Below are 23,075 nucleotides of genomic sequence, written 5' to 3'. Positions count from 1 at the left end.
ACTGTGACAGCAAGGATTGAAAAAGCAGCAGAGAGAACAGGTGAAATAGAAGCTAAAATTATGGAAAATAGTGAAACTGAAAAAAAGAGGGAAAGGAAATGACTAGATCATGAGGGGAGAATTAGAGAACTAAGTGATTCCGTGAAATGAAACAATATCCATATCATAGGCGTTCTAGAAGAAGAGTAAGAAAAAGGGACAGAAGGTTTATTTGAACAAATTATAGTTGAGAACCTCCCCAATCTGGGGATGGAAACAGACATCCAAGTTCAAGAGGCACAGAGAACTCCCTTCAAAATCAACAAAACAGGTCAACACCATGACGTATCATAGTGAAATTTGCAAAATACAAAAATGGAGAATTCTGAAAGCGGCTAGGGATGAATGGGCCTTATTCTACAAGGGTGGACACATATGTGTCGTAGCAGACCTGTCCACTGAAACCCAGCAGACCAGAAGGGAGTGGCAGGAAATATTCAATGTGCTAAATAGGAAAAATATGCAGCCAAATCCTTTATCCAGCAAGGCTGTCATTCAGAATAGAAAGAGTGATAAAAACTTTCCTAGACAAGCAAAAACTAAAGGAGTTCATGACTACTAAAACAGCCCTGCAAGAAATTCTAAGGGGACCCTCTGAGTGCAAAGCATCAATAACTACAAGAACCAGAGAATATCATCAAAACCACAAAATCTTCAGATAACACAATGGCACTAAGTTCATATCTTTCAAAAGTCACTCTGAAAGTAAATCGACTAATGCCCGAATTAAAAGAGAGAGGGTATCAGAATGGATAACAAAACAAGATCCATCTATATGCTGCCTACAGAAGACTCATTTTAGACCTGGGGACCCCTGTAGATTGAAAGTGAAGGGATGGAGAACCATCTATCATGCTAGCGGATGTCAAAAGAAAGCTGGAAAAGCCATACTTATACCAGACAAACTAGATTTCAAAACAAAAACTGTAGCAAGAGATGAAGAAGGGCATTATATCATATTTAAAGGGTTTATACATCAAGGTGAGCTAACAATTATAAATCTTTATGCCCCTAATGTGGTGCACCCAAATATATAAAACAATCGCAAACATAAGCAAACTTAATGAAATTATGCCATTATTGTAGGAGACTTTAATACTCCACTTACAGCAATGGACAGATCATCTAAGCAGAAAATCAATAAGGAAACAACAGCCTTGAATGACACACTGGACCAGATAGACATATTTAGAACATTTCATACTAAAGTAGCAGAATACACATTCTTCTCAAGTGCACATGGAACATTCTCCAGAATAGATCAAATACTGGGCCACAAATCAGCCCTCAAAAAGTACAAAAAGATCAAGATCATACCAGGCATATTTTCAGATCACAATGGTATGAAATTTTAAATCAACCATAGACATAATTGGAAAACCATCAAATACATGGTAGTTAAAGAACATCCTAATAAAGAATGAATGGGCTAACCAAGAAATTAAAGAATTAAAAAATACATGGAAACAAATGAAAATGAAAACATCAGTCCAAACTCTTTGGGATGCACCAAAGGCAGTCCTAAGAGGAAAATACAATTCAGGCCTATCTCAAGAAGCAAGAAAGTCCCAAATACACAACCTAACCTTACACCTAAAGGAGCCAGAAAAAGAGCAGCAAATAAAGCCCAAAGCCAGCAGAAGAAGGGAAGTAATAAAGATTAAAGCATAAATAAATGATGTAGAATAAAAAAGCCCCCAAACAAACAGTAAGGCAGATCAATGAAACTAAGAGCTGGTTTTTTGAAAGAAGAAACAAAATTCATAACCCCATAGCCAGAATTCTCAAGGAGAAAAGTGAGAGGACCCAAATAGATAAAATCATGAATAAAAGAGGAGAGATCACAACCAACACCACAGAAAAACAAACAATTATAAGAGAACACTATGAAAAATTATATGCCAACAAATTGGAAAATCTAGAAGTGGACAAATTCCTAGACACTTACATACTACCAAAACTTAAACAGGAAGAAATAGAGAAAATTGAACAGGCCCATAACCAGCAAAGAAATAGTGTTGTTTATCAAAAATCTCCCAGAAAATAAGAGTCCTGGGCCAGATGGCTTCCCCTGGGAATTCTACCAGACATTTAAAGAAGAGTTTATTCCTATTCTCCTCAAACTGTTAAAAAAACACAGATGGAAAGAAAGCTTCCAAACTCATTCTATGAAGCCAGAACCACCCTAATTCCAAAACCAGAAAAAGACCCCAGTAAAAAGGATAATTACAGGCCAATATTCCTGATGAACCTGAATGCAAAAATTCTCAACAAATTACTAGCAAATCGGATTCAATGGTACATTAAAAGAATTATTCAGTACCATCAGGTGGGATTTATTCCTGGGCTGCAGGGCTGGTTCAATATTCACAAACCAGTCAACATAATACACCACATTAGTAAAAGAAAGGATAAGAACCATATGATCCTTTCAATAGATGCAGAAAAAGCATTTGACAAAATACAGTATCCTTTCTTGATAAAAAATGAAAAACCCTCAAGAAAATAGGGATAGAAGGGACATACCTCAAAATCATAAAGGCCATATATAAAAGACCCACAGTTAATATCATCCTTAATGGGGAAAAACTGAGAGCTTTCCCCCTAAGGTCAGGAACACCACAGGGGTGTCCATTCTCACCACTGTTGGTCAACATAGTGTTCAAATTCCTAGCTTCAACAATCGGACAACAAAATGAAATAAAAGGCATCAAAATTGACAAGGAAGAAGTAAAGCTCTCACTCTTTGCAGATGACATGATACTCTACATGGAAAACCTGAAAGACTCCACCAAAAAAACCTGCTAGAGTTGATACATGAATTCAACAAAGTCACAGGATATAAAATCAATGTACAGAAATCTGTTGGATTATGGTTTGGGGTTCAATTGTAAAAGGGATCAATTCCTTGATATTCCTTTCTTCTGCTTCAAAAGGGATATCAAGGAATTGATCCCTTTTACAATTGAACCCCAAACCATAAAATACTTAGAAATAAACCTAGCCAAAAAAGGTAAAAGATCTATATGCTGAAAACTATAGAAAGCTTATGAAAGAAACAGAAGAAGACACAGAAATGGGAAAACATTCTATGCTCATGGATTGGAAAAAAATATCGTTAAAATGTCAATAATACTCAAAACAATCTTCACACTAAATGCAATCCCTATCAAAATAACACCAGCAATCCTAAAATTTGTATGGAAGCAGAAAAGACCCCGAGTAGCCGAAGTAATGTTGAAAAAGAAAACCAAAGCTGGAGGCATCAGAATTCTGGACTTGAAGCTATATTACAAAGCAGCTATACTCATCAAAATGGTATGGTATTGGCACAAAAACAGATCAATGGAGTAGAATAGAGAACCCGAAAAGGGACCCACAAACATATGGCCAACTCATCTTCAGCGAAGCTGGAAAGAGCATCCAATGGAAAAAAAGACAGTCTCTTCAGCAAAGGGTTCTGGGAGAGCTAGACAGTGGCATGCAGAATGAAACTGAACAGCTTTCTTACACCATACACAAAAATAGATTTAAAAATGGATGAAAGAACTAAATGTGAGACCAGAAACTATTAAAATTTTACAGGAGAAAACAGGCAGCAACATCTTGGATATAGGCTGCAGCAACTTTTTATTTGACATATCTCCAGAGGTAAGGAAAATAAAAGCAAAAATGAACTATTGGGACCTCATCAAGATAAAAACCTCTGCACAGCGAAAGTAACAATCAACAAAACTAAGAGGCAACCAATGGGAGATATTTGCAAACGACTTACTGGATAAAGGGTTAGTATCCAAAATCTATAAAGAATCTGTCAAACTCAACACCCAAAAAACAAATAATCCAGTGAAGAAATGGGCAGAAGACATGAATAAACACTTTTCCAAAGAAGACATCCACATGGCTAACAGACACTTGCAAAGATGCTCAACATCACTCACCATCAGGAAATACAAATGAAAACCATAATGAGATACCACCTCAAACCTGTCAGAATGGCTGAAATGAGCAACTCAGGTAACAGCAAATATTGGCGAGGATGTGGAGAAAGAGGATCTCTTTTGCACTGCTGGTGGTGATGCAAGCTGGTGTAGACACTCTGGAAAACAGTATGGAGGCTCCACAAAAAAACTAAAAATAGAACTACCCTGCAACCCAGCAGTTGCACTACTAGGTATTTATCCAAAGGATACAGGAATGCTGATTTCAAAGGGACACATGCATCCCAATGTTTATAGCAGCGCTATCAACAATAGCCAAACTATGAAAACAGCCCAAAAGTCCATTGACTGATGAATGGATAAAGAAGATGTGGTATGTGGTGTGTGTGTATATATGGTATATATATGTGGTACTATGTGTTTATTAGTGGGCCGAGTCAAGAGCTTTCTCTTTTAGTTAAAAAAATCAGGACGGAATGGGAAACTATGTCCACTCCAGATATGGCTAATTTGGCAAACCAGGTCAATCATATCCTAGATGAGACAACTAAAAGAAACGCTGCTTACAATTCATAATTCTCAATTCTGGGAAGTGGAGGCTCCTAAGCAAAATGAAAACCTCACGGTCTCTGCTATTATTGCAAAGAGCCAGCACATGGCTACAAACATAAGCACTCCAGGCACTTTTAGCCCTCTAGCCAGCTTCTTCAATGTCCTCCTAATTCTTAATGAAGGGAGTCTGAGGAACTACTGGGGTTTTTCCCAATCTTCCTTTAAATGTGTGTGGAGAAACTGCTCTCCAGGTTGGGAATGAATCTCTCTCTGTCCTAGCTGACACTGGAGCTGTGCTCTCAGTGCTTGACCCCATTGCTGCAGCGGTCTCTGCCCTGGAGTTACTAAAAAATGGTTCCAACAGTGGGGGTCTCTCATAAACCTCAGCAGGTTCCTGGCTCTGAACCTTTTCCCTTTTCTTTAGGGATCTCCTTTTGGGAGACACCCACCCTTTTCTCCTTAGTTCATCCACCTTTACTTATTTATTGAGCCAAGATTTCTTAGAAAAATAGCATGCTAGGATATTTTTCTCTAGAATTTGACAGTTGCAATCAAAATTGCCAATTAGGTGAATTAAGTGCCCCTTTGGCATCTTTCATCTGCTCTGTCAACATTATAGAAGAGTCTGGGGACACTGATCATTTGTCCCTATGTCTCAGCTCCCGTGCTCTTTATGGGCAAATCTTCAACTGATATGGGCAAAATCCAGTACACATCCCAGCAAGATTCAAAGAGATCCCTCAGAACCTGTCCCCAGAATAAATCAATAGCCTATAAATTAAGAAACTCTTCAAACCATCAAGCCTGTAATAGAAGATTACAAGACTCAGGGCCTCTTTATCTGCTAGTCTAGTGCCCGTAATACCCCCATTTTACCTGCGAGAAAACCCAACGGCTGATGATAGAGGTTGGTCCAGGACCTCTGGGCAATAAATAACATTGTTATCCCTTGGCACCCTGTTGCTCATGACCTCCACTCACTACCCCCATACATACATTCTCACTGGAAGCAAACTTTTTATTGAAATTGCTCTATGCAGTGTAATTTTTAGTATTCCAGTGGTAAGAAAAGCCAGTATGTCTTTGCTTTCACTTGGAAAGAATAGCAATCCCCCTGGATGGCAATGCCCCGGGCTACACGGAGAGGGCTTGCTTTTCACAAATCTTAAGGGCTGATTTATAGGATACAAAGTTTTCTGCAGGCTCTATTTTGTTACAATATGTTTTTAATATTTTTTAATTTTATTTTATTTTTGAGAGACAGAGAGAAACAGCGCGAGCAGGGGACAGTCAGAGAGAGAGGGAGGTACAGAATCCAAAGCAGGCTCCAGGCTCTGAGCTAGCTGTCAGCACAGAGCCTGATGCGGGGCTCGAACCCACGAACCATGAGATCATGCCCGGAGCCGAAGTCCGCCGATTAACCTACTAAGCCACCCAGGCGCCCCTATTTGGTTACAATATGTAGATTATTTGCTTCCCTGTTGCTCTCCTCCAACCTCTTCACAGGAGACAACATTCACCTGTTAAAACTTTTGGCCTTGGGTACCTGGGTGACTAGCTTGGTAAAGCAACCGAATCGATTTCAGCTCATGTCATGATCTTGCGGTTTGTGAGATGGAGCCCACGTCAGGGTCCTTGCTGATAGCATGGAGCCTACTTGGGATTCTCTCTTTCCCTCTCTGTCCCTCCCCCATTCATGCTCACTCTCTCTTTCACTATAAATAAAAATAAACTTAAAAAAAAAAAAGCCCATCTGTCCTTAAAGGGACATAAATTCTCCAAAGAAAAGTTGCAGTTCCTTAAACTCAGGTTCGATACTTAGGGCATCTGATTTTGAAACAAAAACTGCATTTGGATGTAGGTAGGCCTCATGACATTCTGAACTTCCCCAAACCTAAAACTAAGCACCAATTATGAAGTTTCCTTGGATTTGCTACTGTTGAAATTGGATTCCAAATTTCTCTGTTATAGCTCGACCTCTGTATGTCTTTCTTTTTTTAAATTAAATTAAATTTAATTTAATTTTAGTGTTTTACTTATTTTTGAGATAGAGAGAGAGAGTGAGCGAGCAGGGGAGGGTCAGAGTGAGAGGGGATACAGAATCTGAAGCAGGCTCCAGGCTCTGAGCTAGCTGTCCGCACGGAGACCAACGTGGGGCTCGAACCCACAAACTGCGAGATCATGACCTGAGTCGAAGTCGGAAGCTTAACCGACTGAGCCACCCAGGAGCCCCTGTATGTCTTTCTAAAAAAAAAAAAAAAAAAAAAAGACAAACCTGACATAATTTGGAAAGACGGCAATGACATAGATTTTGGGACTTTAATAAATGCCTCACAAAGTCCCCTGCCCTCAGACTCCCTAATTATTAATTTCCCCTTTTCTTCCTTGTATGTGAAAGGGAAGGGAGCGCCAGTGGAGTACTCACCCCCAACCATGGGACCATCAGAACCCCATAGGGTATATTAGTCAACAACTAGGTCCTGTGGTTCAGGGACATCCCACTTGCCTTAGAGCCATTCCTGCTACTGTCCTTTCCCTGAAGGCCACTGAGGAAATAACATCGCACAGAGTCCCCTTTAACAATCCTTGTGCCCCATGCCCTAGAGGCCCTCCTGAACTTTGCTTCCACTTAGCACTTCTCGGTCATCTCACATCCTGTGACATCCTCCTGCCGACAGCTCCTCACAGAACTCTTTCTCAGTGCAATAGCCTTAACCCTGCTGTTCTCCCCTCCTTCACTGATGATGCCTACAGGTCAGTTTTTGACTCTCTGTGACAATTTACTTCTCTAACCAAAGCAAAATTTTCATGGTTTACCAATGGTTCTTGTTTAAGTTCTTTTTTTGATGCTTTATTTACTTTTGAGAGAGAGAGAAAGAGCGTGAGCAGGGGAGGGTCAGAGAGAAAGAGAGAGAGATACAGAATCTGAAGCAGGCTCCAGACTCTGAGCTGTCAGCACAGAGCCCAAAGCGAGGCTCGAACCCATGAACCGTGAGATCATGACCTGAGCCGAAGCTGGATGCTTAGCTGACTGAGCCACTCAGGCGCCCCCAATGGTTCTTGTTTAAAGGATGAAATGGTAAATATCATGGTGTATATGCTATTGCAGTTCTTTTTGAAGTCACTGAAGTAGCACCTTTGGCTACTTTGGTTCAGGAGGCTGAGTTATACACCTGCTTGTGGATTTCGTACTTGTTGCCCCTCAAAATTTGTAAACAGTGTACCCAAGAAGGAGATGATTTCCAGTGCTTATGATCTTGGTAAATATGGACTGCAGATGGGAAGTCCCTGAGAGTCTCCTCCTACCCCTGCTTGTGACTTGAATGTGACATCATAAATTTCCCAATCTGTGCAATTTCCTTCCACGGTGGGACATGACACTAGGAAAGGTCCTTCCTGGCACCGAGGGACAAAAGGCCACTAAACTAAGAAAGCCTGAGTCTTTATCACCAATGTTTTCAGACAAAGATATTGATCAAAAGGGGGAAATATGAAAACTAATCAAGGGAAGCTTTCTTAAAATGGAATTGGGAGGCCAGAAGGGGGCGCTCTCATGCAATCCCTCTCAACCTCAAGAACCTCCATTACAGACCCTCAACAGAGACCAACAGGAAAGAATCATGAGTTACAGGACCCAACAGAAAAAGATGTGAGTTGCACCTCCCACAAGAAATTGACTACCCCAGCAACTCAGCTGAGGAGAAACAAACATCACCCTAAACTCTTCCCTTTCTCCAATGGATTTTTGTTCAAAACAACTCCCAACTTCCTCCTTCTCCATAAAATGACATTCCTCTCCTTTGTTGGATGAGCATACAGTTTTTACCATAGCGTTGTTGTTCCGAATTGCAATTCTCTATTTCCTGAATAAGCCTTTTTTTTTTTTTTGCTAGTAAATAAGTGTTTTATTTTTAAGTTCAACACCCCTTATCAGATACACAATTTGCAAATATTTTCACCCACCCCATCCCTTGCCTTTCCTTCTTGCTGATGGTCTCCGTTGTCGTGCAGAAGCTCTTTAGTTGAATATAGTCCTACTTGTTTATTTTTACTTATGTTGCCATTGCTTTTGGAGTCAGGTCCAAAAATTCAACACCAAAACTGATGTCAGGGACCTTATTGCCTGTTTTCTTCTAAAAGTTTTATGATTTCAGGCTTTACATTCAAGTCTTTAATCCAATTTAAATTAATTTTTATGTATGGTAAGTGATCTAGTTTCACTTCTTTGCAAGTACCTTTCCAGTCTTCTCAACACCATTTACTGAAAAGACTCTTCTATCTCCATTGTGTATTCTTGGCTTCTTTGTCATAAATTAATTGACCATATATGTGTGGATTTATTTCTGGGTGCTATATTCTGTTTCATTTCTCTGTATGTGTGTGTTTATGCCAACACCATACTGTTTTGATTACTCTAGCTTTGTAATATAGTTTGGGAGCAGAGAGCATGACACCTCTGGTTTTGTTCTTTTTTTTTTAAGATTGCTTTGGCTACTTGGGGTCTTTTGTGGTTCCATACAAATTTTAGAATTATTTCCACTCTAATCTGTATTTTCCTTCCTTCCACTTTTTTTGCACAGCTTAATTTGATGTTCTTTATTCAACTTTTTAAACTGAGATATAATTGACAAATAACATTGTATTAGTTTTAGATACTACATAATGATTTAATATTTGTATATATTATGAAATGATCATCACAATAAGTCTAGATACAACACTCATCACAACACATAGTTCCATTTTTTTTCTTGTGATGGGAATTTTAAGATCTTCCCTTGGCACTTTTCAAGTATATAATACAACATTGTTAACTATATGTACTCTGCTATACATTATATCCCCAGGGCTTTCTTGCTAACTTGACTTATTTATTGTATAACTGGATTCAACTTCTTGAAATAATGCTAAGCTCATTCGTTTTTGGCTTTTCCTATTATATAATTCAGCTCTTATAAATTTCTCACCAAGTACTACTTTAGGTATTATAAGTTTTTTATGGTTATTTTATTTTATTATTTTTATTTTTATTTTTTTATTTGAGAGAGAGAGAACACAAGTGAGGGAGAGAGACAGAGGGAGAGAGAATCTTAAGCAAGCTCTACACTCAGCTCAGAATCCAATGCGGGGCTCGATCCTACTAGGCTGGGATCATGACCTGAGACAAAGTGAAGAGTTGGATGCTTAACCAACTGAGCCACCCAGACTCCCCTTTTTATGGTTATTTTAATTTTTTATGTAATTTCAAAATAGATAACACTTTCCCATGATTGAAAAACCAGGAAGTATAAAAAGGTGCACAATGAAAATTCACCTTCCCGAACTCATCTTCTACCTGCTCAGTTCCCAGTTCTATGGGCAACCTCATTCTTAGTTTTTCATGTGTTTTTCCAGCCTTTCTTTGTGGTTTACAAGATTGGAGAAGCTTCTTCCTTGTTCTCTTTATTCACATAGAAATATAGGATATTAAGTACACTGTTCCACAGGTTGTTTTTATTCCCCTTAATAAAGGGGAATAATATTCCCCTGAGAGACTTTTCAATGGCAGTACATACAGGACTTTCTCCTTTCTTTGTTTGGGTTTAAATACTTTTTTAATGTTTATTAATTCTTGAGGGAGAGAGAGAGACTGGGCATGAATGGGGAAGAGGCAGAGAGAGAGAGAAAAGGGAGACAGGAAGACACAGAATATGAAGCAGGCTCTAGGCTTCAAGCTGTCAGCACAGAGCCTGATGTTGGGCTCGAAGTCACGAACTTTGAGATCATGACTTGAGTCAAAGTAGGATGCTTAACCGATCGAGTTACCCAGGTGCCTCTCTTCTTTTTTTTTATGGTTTCATATTATTTCATTTAGGAACATTCCATCATTTTTTTTTCACCATCACTGTTCTGATTAAAATTATTTCCCCGCCATCATTTGTTATTACAAAAGAGTATTATATTGGACATGTGTACCTGTGTAAATATATGTGAGTATGATTGCTGGACAGTGTATTTAAAAATTGTTTTAAAAAATATTTTATGGGGGGGGTGCCTGAGTGGCTCAGTCAGCCGAGCATCCCACATCCCACTTTGGCTCAGGTCATGATCTCACAGTTTGTGAGTTCAAGCCCTGCATCAGGCTCTGTGCTGACAGCTCAGAGCCTGGAACCTGTTTCAGATTCTGTGTCTCCCTCTCTCTCCGCCTCTCCCCTGCTCATGTTCTGTGTCATGTGCTCATGTCTGTATATCAAAAATAAAACGTTGGATGGCTCAGTCAGTTAAGCACCCGACTTCAACTCAGGTCATGATCTCAGCATTCCCGAATTCAGCCCCTCATCGGGTTCTGTGCTGACAGCTCAGAGCCTGAAGCCTGTTTCGGATTCTGTGTCTCCCTCTTTGTTTCTGCCTGCTCTCCACCCACTCGTGCTCTGTCTCTCTCTCTCTCTCTCTCTCAAAAATCAACATTAAAATTTTTTATAAAAAATAAACATTAAACAAATTTAAAAAATAAATAAAAAGTACTTTATGGGGGGTGCCTGGCTGACTTAGTGAGAAGAGTGTGTGATTCTTGATCTTGGGGTCATGAGTTTGAGCCCCATGCTGGGTGAAAAGATTAGTAAAAAAAAACCCAAAACTAAAAAAAATATGTATTTTATTATGGAAAGTTCAAAACATATATAAAGTTAAAAATATTATAATGACTGCTGTATCTCCTAGTTCCAACAGTTACGGCCAGACCAGTTTCATGTGTCCCTTGCTCATCTCTCTGCACCTCCACTCACCACTCCTACACCATGGTGAGGCAGATCCCAGACATCATATCCTTTCAACTATACATGAAATATATTTCCATATTTATTTAAAGATAAATACCCATTTAGAAACATAACCACATACCAGGGTGCCTGAGTGGCTCAGTCAGTTAAGTGTCTGGCACTTGATTTTGGCTCCGGTTATAATCTCATGGTTTCATGTGTTCTAGCCCTGCATCAGTCTCTGCACACTGACCATGTGGAGCCTGCTTGGAGACCCTTCCCTGCTCATGCTCTTCCATCTTTCTCAACATAAATAAATAAACTTAAAAAAAAAACATGACCACATACCACATCACACTAAAAAAAAGTAATTTTTTAATAATTTGGAATGTTCAATATTTTAAAATGTTCCTGATTATCTCATAATTTTCTATGAGAAAATTATGGTTGGCATGTTTGAATCGCAATCTAAATAAAGTTCATATTCTCCATTATATTGTTATGACTTTTTTTAATGTTTTTTTTTTTTTTTTTTGAGAGGCAGAAAGAGACAGTGCAAGCAGGGGAGAGTCAGAGAGAGAGGGAGACACAGAATCTGAAGCAGGCTCCGGCTCTGAGCTAACTGTCAGGACAGAGCCCAACGCGGGGCTTGAACCCACGAATCGTGAGATCATGACCTGAGCCGAATCCGGAAGCTGGAACGCTTAACCAACTGAGCCACCCAGGCGCCCCTGTTATGACTTTTTAAACCTCCTTTAATCAATGGATAGTTCCACCATCATTTTGTATTTCCTTACAGTTTATTTGTTGAAGAAACTAGATCGTTGCCCCATCGTTTCCCACAGTCTGCTTGCTGATTGTATCCCCAATGTCTTTTTTTTTAAAGACATCTCGTTTCTAATGTTTATTTATTTTTGAAAGAGAAAGACAGAGACAGAGATGAAATGTGAGCAGGGGAGGGGAAGAGAGAGATGGAGACACAGAATCTGAAGCAGGTTCCAGGCTCTGAGCTCTCAGCACAGAGCCCTGCAGGGGGCTCGATCTCATGAATCCCAAGATCATGACCTGAGCTGAAGTTGGATGCTTGACTGAGCCACACAGGTGCCCAGTCCGGTGTCTTTAAATGTGTTCCTCAGTCCCTCAGTGTTTCCTATAAATTGGTAGTTAGATCTTGATCAGATTAGGATTTTTTTTCTTTTCTTTTCATTGATCCCATAGATTTTGATATAACAATACTTTCATTATCATTCAATTATGTCTTCTAATTACATTATGATTTTTACTTTGAGCCATGAAGTTCACAAACAAATAACGAGACAACATGGATGATTACACAGGATATTTATACGGCCAGGCCTGAAGGTGGTATACGTCACTTCACTCACGGTTAGACAAAACCCAGTCATAGATCTGCTGTGCACCTGATCACAGTAAAGACTAGGAAGTATAGTTCAAGCTGTATGTTCAGAAGGAAAATGAAATCAGTTTGTTGAACACGTGACATGGCCTCTACAGAAGTCTACCTTTTTAGTCACCAAATATTCATCCTATTTTTACTCACACAATGTGTAACACTCTCTCTGCTAAGTGAGAGAACTCCGATTCTCATCTAGTCCCTGCAAAAAGTTCAAACCAAAATCTCAGAGTTATTCCAAGTCATTTTTCTTGGTTGCAGATGTGGCTCCTCTGTCTCCACCCCGCCCCCCAAAAGCCACAAGACAGGGTAGAGCAGGTGCAGAATAGCTGCAATAAACACCACACTCAGAAGAGGAAAGAATGGAAGACCAACTGCAGTCAGTGGCTCTTAGTGATACTGACATCCTGAAGGGCAGGGGCAGTGGAGTTTCCTGCAATCACAGGGGAGTTCCTCTGCTGAGAGTCTGGTTCTCCTATCTGAGTTAACATTGTTGTCTATTTTCTCCAAACCCATGGATCCACCTTTGGCGTGGGTGGTGGCTCACTTTTCTTTATTTTCCATGATCACAACTCAAGTGGCTTTGGAAAATATTCCCTCCTTGATGCTGTACACATTTTGTTTTATATTTTATTTTATTTTTTTAAAAAATTTCATGTCTATTTTTGAGAGAGAGACAGAGCACAAGTTGGGGAGGGGCAGAGAGAGAGGGAGACATAGAATCTGAAGCAGGCACTAGGATCTCAGCTGTCAGCACAGAGCCTGATATGGGGCTCGAACTCATGAAACCATGAAAGCATGACCTGAGCCAAAGTCAGATGCTTAACTGACTGAGCCATCCAGGCACCCCTAAATTTCATATATTTTTACTCTCTCTCTCTATATATATATTTAATATATTTATATAAATATAAATTATATATTATATATAAATATATATATAGAGAGAGAGAGAAAGAGAGAGAGAGAATGCAGGCACAAGCAGAAGAGGGGCAGGGAGAGAGGGAGAGAGAGAATCCTAAGCAGGCTCTGCATTGTCAGTGCAGAGCCTGACGTGGGGCTTTATCCCACGAACCTTGAGATCATGATCTGAGATGAAACTAAGAGTCAGAAGCTCAATGAACTGAGCCACCCAGTTGCCCCAATACTGTACGGATTTTAGAGCTTACTTTTTGCATGTAGAAATTTGGAAGCCTTATGGTGATTTTACATTTAATCTGTCAGAGACAGTTTGTGGTTTCTTTGAAATGCAATACTTAAAAATTTAAAGGAGATTTTTGGGAGTGATGAATCTTTTAATTCCCTTGATTGTAGTGATGGCTTTATACATATGTTAAAACTCAAATGGTAAACGTTGAGTATGTTTAGTCTGTTGTAAGTTAATTATGCCTACAAAAGATTGTAAAAACACATTGACGCACACACATATGCACTCATACAAAAACAAAACAAAACAAACAAACAAAGCCCAGCTTCTGGCATTTGTACTTTGAGTCAGTTCCATTTTATTCCTAGTAGCTATATTCAGAGTTCTTTCTTAGGAATAGTTCTTAAGCATGCTTTATTTCTTTGCTTAGAATCTGGTTCTCCTATGCATTCCTATGCTGCTCTCTCTTAAGTTAAGAGAGGACACATTCTTAATCTCTTATATGCCACAGGCTGGATATTAGTGAGGCTTTTTGGCCAGGAACTTCTCAATTCTATTTCTCACTATTTTGAGTTATGAGGCAATAGAGCCTTCCAGGACTTCCAGGCCTGATGTTTCTGGACATAGGGTTCCCTTTTACATTTGCTTGCACAAATGAAAGGCCAGTTCTCTCCTGAGCTCTTCTCTTTCTTGTAATACATCCAAGATTTGCCAGGGCGTGCTGGCCATTTGATTCTGTCCAACCCTTATCTTTAGAGCTTACTAACATTTAGTGTGCTCTCCAAATTATTACAGGCACATTTTACCAGGTATTTTGTCACTGCGTAATATGATATTCTGGATAGTCTTTGGGCTCTGAGCTCCACATTCAGCCTTTTAGAGCATCTTCTTTAATGTCAAGTAGGAATACTTTAACTACACTTCTCAAACTTCCTAACCATCTAGTTTCTTGTTAGTTTCTGACAGTGGTAGAGGAGGATGCACTGGTGGCAGAGGGTAGCGATGGGGTCCTGGGTCCTGTTTAGGCAACTCAATTTCAACAGAAGCAGACACAGCAGCAAAGCAATGGTGGACTCTGAGTGATACCATTTCCCCTTCTGCTCCACCGACCTAGTGTTAGTGACTTCCTGCGTTTGCTAACAATCATTGAGAAATCTTATCTTCCTCTTTTTGCCACTCCATTCTTCGTGACGCTTTTTAAAATGATTATCTGTATTAAATTCTTTCTATTTGAAATTCCCAGAATTGTTGCTGTTTTCTTAACAGAGCACTGTTTAATGTCTTGTTTACTGACATTAGATTGTCATCCGTTGAGTCTCTGGTATAATTTTCTAATTGCTTGCCACTAGATTGCTATGTCAGTGCCACATATTTTGATTTTTGTTTCAGCAGTTACTCCACTTCAACTATTGTAATACTGACACCAAAGTCATTCAAAGACACTATAAGAAAAGGAAATTATAGGCAAACATTCCTTATAAACATGAAACAAAAATCTTCAACAAAATATTAGCAAGCAGCATTCAGTAGCGTATTATAAGGATTATTATGCACCATGGCCAAGTGGGATTTATTCCAGGAATGTAAGGATGATTCAACATATGAAAATTTATCAATGTAATACTCCACATCAACAAAAGAAAGAGAAAAGCACGTGATCATCTCAACTGATACAGAGAAAGAATTTGATGAAATTCAACACCCTTTCATGATAAAAACACTCAACAAAATAGGAAGAGAAGGCAACTACCTCCACATAATATAAGTCATATATGAAAAACCACAGCAAACATCATACCTAATAGTGAAAGACTGAAAACTTTTCCTTTACGATCAGGAACAAGATAAAGATGTCTGCTTTCATCACTTCTATTCAACCAGTGCTGGAAGTATTAGCCAGAGCAATTAGGTAAGAAAAAGAAGTAAGAGGCATAAACATTGAAAAGGAAGAAGTAAAATGACCTCTGTCATCATATGATATGATCTTATATGTAGAAAATCCTAAAGACTCAAAAACCAAAACCAAAACCAAAACCAAACAACAAAAAAAGAAAATCCCAAAGACTCTACAAACAAAAGCTATTAGATCTAATAAATGAATTCAGCTAAGTAGTAGGATACAAGGCCAACAAACAAAAATCAGTTGCATTTCTATACATGAACAAGGAACAATCTGACAGGGAAATTGCAAAAAACAATTGCATTTGTAGAATCATCAAAAAGAATAGGGGCACCTGGGTGGCTCAGTTGGTTGAGCATCAGGCTTCAGCTCAGGTCATGATCTTATGGTTTGTGGGTTCCAGCCCCGCGTCAGGCTCTGTGCTGACAGCTCAGAGCCTGAAGCCTGCTTCGGATTCTGTGTCTCCTTCTCTCTTCTGACCCTACCCTGCTCACACTGTCTCTCTCTGTCTCTCAAAATAAATAAAAAATATTAAAAAAAAAAAAGACCAGCATGTAGACCAATTCAATAGAATAGAAAGCCCAGAAATAAACCCTTGCATCTATGGTCATATATGATTTTTGACAAGAATGCCAAGACTATTCAATAAGGAACTGTCTTTCCAGCAAATGGTTCTGGGAAAACTGGATGTCCATATGCAAAAGGATGAAGTTAGACTCTTATCTAACACCATATATAAAAACTGACTCAAAATGGGTCAAGGATCTAAATTTAAGACCTAAAACAATAAAATTCTTAGAAGGAAACATAGGATGAAATCTTCATAACATTAGATTTTATAATTATTTCTTAGATATGACACTAAAGTCACAGGTAACAATAAAAATAGAAGTTGAACTTCATGAAAAAAATTTTTAATTGTACATCAAAAGACACTATTCACAGAGTAAAACGGCAACCCACATAGGGGAAAATATTTACAAATCATATATCTGAAAGGGGTTAATACCCAGAATATGTAGAGAACTCCTAAAACCCAATAACAAAAATTTAAATATCCCAATTCAAAAATAGGCAAATGACTGGGACAGACATCTCTCCAAAGAAGGTACACAAGTGGCAATAACCACATGAAGAGATGCTCAACGTTACTAATCATTAGGGAAATGCAAATCCAGACTAAACTAAATGCCATTGTACACCCATTAGGTTGGTTACCATAAAAAACAAAACAAAACAAAACAAAACAGGGCACTTTGAAGGCTTGGTTATTAGAGCATGTGATTCTTTTTTTTTTTATTTAAATAGTTTATTACCAAGTTGGTTTCCATATAACACCCAGTGTAGAGCATGTATTCTTGATCTCATGGTCATGGGTTCAAGCCTCATATTAGGCCTGGATCCTTCTTAAGAAAAAAGTCCTTTAAAAAAAACCTAGAAAGCATAAGTGTTGGAGAGAAATTGGAAGCCTCGCGCATTATTTGTGGGAATGTAAAATGCTACAGCTGCTGTGGAAAATGATTCCAGAAAAAAAATAAAAATAGAATCAGTGGAAGACCCAGAAATTCTAGTTCTGGGTTTACATCCCATAGAATTGAATATTTGTACCCTCATGTTTATAGCAGCATTATTCACAATAGCTGAAATGTGGAAGCAATCCAAGTATCCATGGGTGGATAAATGGATAAGCAAAGTGTAGCATATACATATAATAGAATATTATTCAGCCTTATGAAGGAAGGAAATCCTGCAATATACTATAGCATGGATGAAACTTGAGGACAGAATGATAATGAAATAAGCCAGTCATAAAAAGATAAATACGATATGAATCTACTTATATGAGGGACTAAGAATAGTCAACTCATAAAGACAGAGAGTAAAATAGTGTTGCCAGGGGCTGGGGGAGGGGACAATAGGGAATTATTGCTTAATAGGTACAGGTATCCCCCACTTATTGACAGTTAAATTACAAAAAGCAAAAATAGTGTTCAGTGTTCATTTTGCAGCAAGGTGTCATAGAGGCAGCGCACTAACCAGCAGCAAGAGCGGCCCGCCAGCCTCCTTCCCCGGGAACTAACTCAGCAGCACAGTATCACGCCGCTGTAGCTTCGAACTGTGTCTGTGAGCAGCTGTGCTTCATCTCAAGTTATTTTGTGCATCTGTTGGCAAGTTGTGTCCTAAGGTATCAGAGAAGCCTAAGAGAGCTCATCAGGGTGTCACATGTAGCATAGAACTGGATGTAATTAAGAGTTTTGAGGGGTGGGTGCCTGGCTGGCTCAGGCAGTAGAGCACGCAACTCTTGGTCTCAGGGTGGTGAGTTCAAGCCCCATGTTAGACATGGAGCCTACCTAAAAGCAAACAAACATCCCCCCCCTTTTTTATAATTTTTTTGTTTTTTTTTAATTTATTTTTGAGAGATAGAGACAGCGTGAGCAGGGGAGGGTGAGAGAGAGAGACACAGAATCTGAAGCAGCCTCCAGGTTCTGAGCTAGCAGTCAGCACAGAGCCCGACGCGGGGCTCGAACCCACAAACCATGAGATCATGACCTGAGCTGAAGCCAGACGCTTAACCGACTGAGCCACTCAGGCACCCAGACCCATTTTTTTTAGAGTAGGGAAGCGCCTGACTGGTGCAGTCAGTATAGCGTGCACCTCTTGATCTTGGAGTTGTGAGTCTGAGCTCCACACTGTGTATAGAGATTACTTAAAAATAAAATCTTAAAGGGGTGCCTGGGTGGCTCATCTGATTTGATTTTGGCTCAGGTCATGATCTCATAGTTTGTGGGTTCGAGCCTTGAGTCCCTGCCCCAGAGGCTGCTTGGGATTCTCTCTCTCTCTCTCTCTCTCTCTCTCTCTCTCTCTCTCTCTCTCTCTCTGTCTACCTCTCCCTTGCTCGTGTGCTCTTTCTCTCTCTCTCAAAATAAATCAATAAACTTCAAAAATACTTTAAAATTTTTAATGTTTTTTGTTGAGAGAGAGAGGGACAGAGAGCGAGTGGGGGCGAGTCAGAGAGGGAGACACCAAATCCAAAGCGGGCTCCAGGCTCTGAGCTGCCAGCATAGAGCCTGACTTGGTGCTCAAACTCATGAACTATGAGATCATGACCTGAGCCGAAGTCAGTGCTTAACTGACTGAGCCACCCAGGTGCCCCTAAAAATATTTTTAAAAAGAGTTTTGAGAGGCACCTGGGTGGCTCAGTCAGTTGTGTTCGACTCTTGATTTCAGCTCAGGTCATGATCTCATGGTTTGTGGGATTGAGCCCCATGCCAGGCCTCTGTGCTGACAGCATGGAGCCTGCTTGGGATTCTGTCTCCCCCTCTCTCTGCCCCTCCCCTGCTTGTGCTCTCTCTTTTGCTCAGAATAAATAAACTTAAAAAAAGGGGGTGTTTGATTGTGTTAACAATCGTGCATGTATTGAATTCATTTGTGTCCACCATACATACTATGTACACAGAGAGAGAAAGAATCTTGAAAGGTGTCAAAGTTACTATTGATTTTGTTAGTAGCAAAGGTCTCTTTTAGTTGGCATCCAGTAACGGATAAAATGAAATCTATTGCTTGAGTGGATTGATGGGTGTACAAAGTCAGTCTTTTTAATAAGTCAGTCTTTTTAATAAGCTGAAACAAAGCACTGAATGATGGTGATGAAAGTGTTCTGAAAGTGGAACTTAAAGTTCATCATAGGTGATCTGGTTGGTTTTTGAGGCAAGGGCAACTTCACAGCTTAAAGCCTACTGAGCAGGGTGCTTTAGCTAGTACTGAAGCCACTGAAATGGTCCCAGAAAAAAAACAGAAGAAAATAATTACAGAAGGTGGTTTTTTTTGTATAAGCAAGTGTGTAATTGTGACAAATGGAATGTATAGGTAAAAAATTGCTGAGCAAGACATTTTTAAATGTTTATTTTGGGGAAAGAGAGGGAGAGAGTGCGAGAGTGAGTGGGGGAGGGGCAGAGAGAGAGGGAGATACAGAATCTGAAGCAGGATCCAGGCTCCAAGCTGTCAGCATAGAATCTGACTCCGGGTTCAAACTCACGAAATGCGAGATCATGACCCAAGCTGATGTCGAGTGCCCAACCGACTGAGCCACCAGGTTCCCCAAGACATTTATTTCAATAAAGGAAAGGCAGGTTAAGGGATACAAGACATCAAAGAACAGTTTTACCCTAAATGCCTATTATTAATACCACTGATGATGCTGTCCTTAGGCCTCTACTAGTGTACCATTCAGAAAATCCTGGGACACTAAAAGGCATTGATCAGCATACATTTTCTGTGTATTCTTGTGTAATACCCAAGTGATGTTTTTCTGAGTATATGAGTGGACCCATTAGTCCTTTTGTTGAAATATACTATAGAGAAAACTACCTTGATAATTGGTGTCTTCTGATTGTTGATGGTTGTGCTGCTCATCCACCTGGCATTGCTGAGCATGGTAGTAACATTTGTGTTCTTATCACTGAATATGACATCATTGCTGCAACTGTGTGACCAAGGCCTGACACCACAATTAAGGCTTACTATAATGCAAAGTATGATGCATTTTACTGTAAGTGCCTTTGACAGAGAAGGCAACTCCGAAGCATCTTTATGAGAGATCTGGAGACGACGGTACAGAGTTGGCGATTGCCAACCTTGGAGATGCTCTGGATAGGCCAGTTGTCTCAATGAGAAATGGCATTTGGAGGAGACTGTGTCCTAAAGCAGTAAATGATTTTAAAGGCTTCATCCCAACAATAAATATGGCAAGAGCGACTTTGGCTAAGGAGGTGGGGTTTGTGAAAGAAAGTTAGTGAAGGTGATGTTGAAGAGCTTTTGGCCTCCCATGGCCAAGAGCTGACAGGTAAAGGCTGATGCAATTACAAGAGGAAAGGATATCAATCTAAACTGAATGCAATAGCAAACAGCCTGAAAGTGAAGTCATCTAGGAACAGAAAGTGACATGCTTGTGTGAGATTTATGTGTGAGGCTAAGTGAAAAAGCATACAGTCACATTGCACATCAGCCACCTCTATCACAGTAGGTGACAATTCTTGACCTTTGACTTCGAGACAGAAAGACATAGATGTAGACATTAATAATCTGCCTGCCTTGATGGATTCAGACAATGATGAGATATTCATAAATAAATCTTTCTGTCTCTCCTACACCCTAAGGTCCTATACCTCCTATACACCCTGACCTCAAATGAATGACTTAGTCATGTTCACCCCTTCTCGGTTTCCATTGTGCTTGCCGTCTTCCTAATTCTCGTAAGTGAACCTACACTGTACATACATTATTTCTTCTTTGTACAGGCTGTGTATTTATCATAACATTCCTGCTTTTGCTATATTTTAGTGTTATTTTACGTTTTATGTGTTATTTGGTAGGTTATTTTTGGGGTCTGGGAACATTCAAAAAAATTTTCCATATAAATTAATGGTAATTGCTTCTTCACTTTACACTCCTTTGGCTTATGAAAGGTTTATGATAACACTCTACTTTCAGATAGCAGGGAAACTTGTAAAGAGTTTCAGGGTGTTCTTTTTTTACAAGTTTTTTTAAATGTTTATTTATTTTTGAGAGAGAGAGAGAGCACGAGCAGGGGAGGGTCAGAGAGAAGAGGGAGACACAGAATCTGAAGCAGGCTCCAGGCTCTGAGCTGTCAGCACAGAACCTGACACAGGGCTCGAACTTACGAACTGCAAGATCATGACCTGAGCCAAAGTCAGATGCTTAACCAACTGAACCACCCAGGCACCCTTGAAGTTTCAGTTTTATAAAGTGAAAAGGGTTTATGGGATGGATGGTGGTGTTGGCTGCACAACAACGTGAATGTAATTAATTTCATCAAATTGTACACTTAAAAATGGTTAAGATGGTAAATGCCATGTTATGTGTATTGTAACACAATAAAAAAAGAAGAAAGTTAACTGCTTGCCTAATACCAGCAATAAACAAGTAATAGTTAAAGTTAAAAACATAGTACCATTATATTGCCACTCCCCAAAGTGAAATACTTAGGTATAAATGGAACAAAAAGTGTATAATATCCTTATGAGGAAAATTATAAAACTCTGATGAAAGAAATCAATGAAAAGGAAATAAATGGAGAGATAGTCCATGTTCATAGATAAGAAAACTTGATATTGTCAGATGCCAATTCTTCCTAATGTGATCTATAGATTCAATACAATCCCACTCCAAATATGAGCAATTATTGTTTTGTGGATATTGACAAACATACTAAAGTCTATATGGAAAAGCAAAAGACCAGAACAGCCGCACAATATTTGAATAGAAGAATATAGAGGATTAACACTACCTGACTTCAAGATTTCCTGTAAAATAACAATAATCAAAACAGTTGTAGGGGCACTTGGGTGGCTCAGTTGGTTAAGTGTCCAACTTCGGCTCAGGTTATGATCTCACAGCTCATGAGTTCCAGCCCCACGTTGGGCTTTGTGTTGACAGCTCAGGGCCTGAAGCCTGTTTTAGAGTCTGTGTTCCCTCTCTCTCTCTACCCCTCCCCTACACATACTCTGTCTCTCTCAAAAATAAACATTAAAAAATGGTTGTATTGGTGAATGAATAAATAAACAGATCAATGGAACATAATAGAAAGCCCAGAAATAGACCTAAATGAAAACACTAAACTGATCTTTGACAAAGGGGCAAAGGCAATACAATGGAGAAAATTTAGCCTTTTCAACAAATGGTACTGAAAAAGACTGGACATCAATATGCAACAAACAAATAAACAAAAACAGAACTAAAAAGAACCTGAGACATAAATCTTATGTCCTTCACAAATTTTAACTCAAAATGTATCATAAACCTATACGTAAAGTATAAAATGATAGCCTCCTAAAAAATAGCAGGAGAAAATCCAGGTGACCTTGGGCATAGCAACAACATTTTGGATACAATACCATCAACGAAAGAAATAATTATAAGCTAGAATTCACTAAAATTCCAAACTTCCACTCTTTGAGGTACCTGGGTGGCCCAGGTCATGATCTTATAGTTCACAAGTTCGAGCCACACATCAGGTTCTCCACTGTCAGAGAAGACACTGCTTCAGATCCTGTTTGTCTCTGCCCCTCCCCTGCTTTCACTCCCTCTCTCAAAAAAATAAACATTTTTTTAATATAACACAATTTATTTTTTTAAACATATGCAATTATTTTCCATCATTTACACTACAGTGGTTACAATCACACTCCATACAGAAAAGCAAAGTAAAAAAAATCAAAACACCAACTTCTATTTCATGTAATTAGACTTATACAGAAATGAGAAGGTTATGTAACAACTAGTTAATCACCTAATTTCACAGCTATCTGAAGTGGCAATCGTTATA

The 23,075-nt window shown here is 39.2% G+C and overlaps 1 protein-coding gene across 1 annotated transcript in view; it reads right to left on the bottom strand.

Moving 5' to 3' along the window:
* B4GALNT1 (beta-1,4-N-acetyl-galactosaminyltransferase 1) overlaps positions 1–20,117 on the bottom strand; it is a 45,681-nt gene extending 25,564 nt beyond the window's left edge. Inside the window, exon 1 of the mRNA XM_029953305.1 lies at positions 20,099–20,117. The gene's annotated coding sequence lies outside the window, so the exon portion shown is untranslated. The remainder of the gene's footprint in view (positions 1–20,098) is intronic.
* Between the last annotated feature and the right edge of the window lie 2,958 nt (positions 20,118–23,075).

The sequence above is a fragment of the Suricata suricatta genome, chromosome 10 (genome assembly GCF_006229205.1).
Source record: "Suricata suricatta isolate VVHF042 chromosome 10, meerkat_22Aug2017_6uvM2_HiC, whole genome shotgun sequence".
NCBI classification, from domain to species: Eukaryota; Metazoa; Chordata; class Mammalia; order Carnivora; family Herpestidae; genus Suricata; species Suricata suricatta.
The sequence above is the reverse complement of the archived record's forward strand: the minus strand, read 5'-3'. Positions and strand labels throughout refer to the sequence as shown.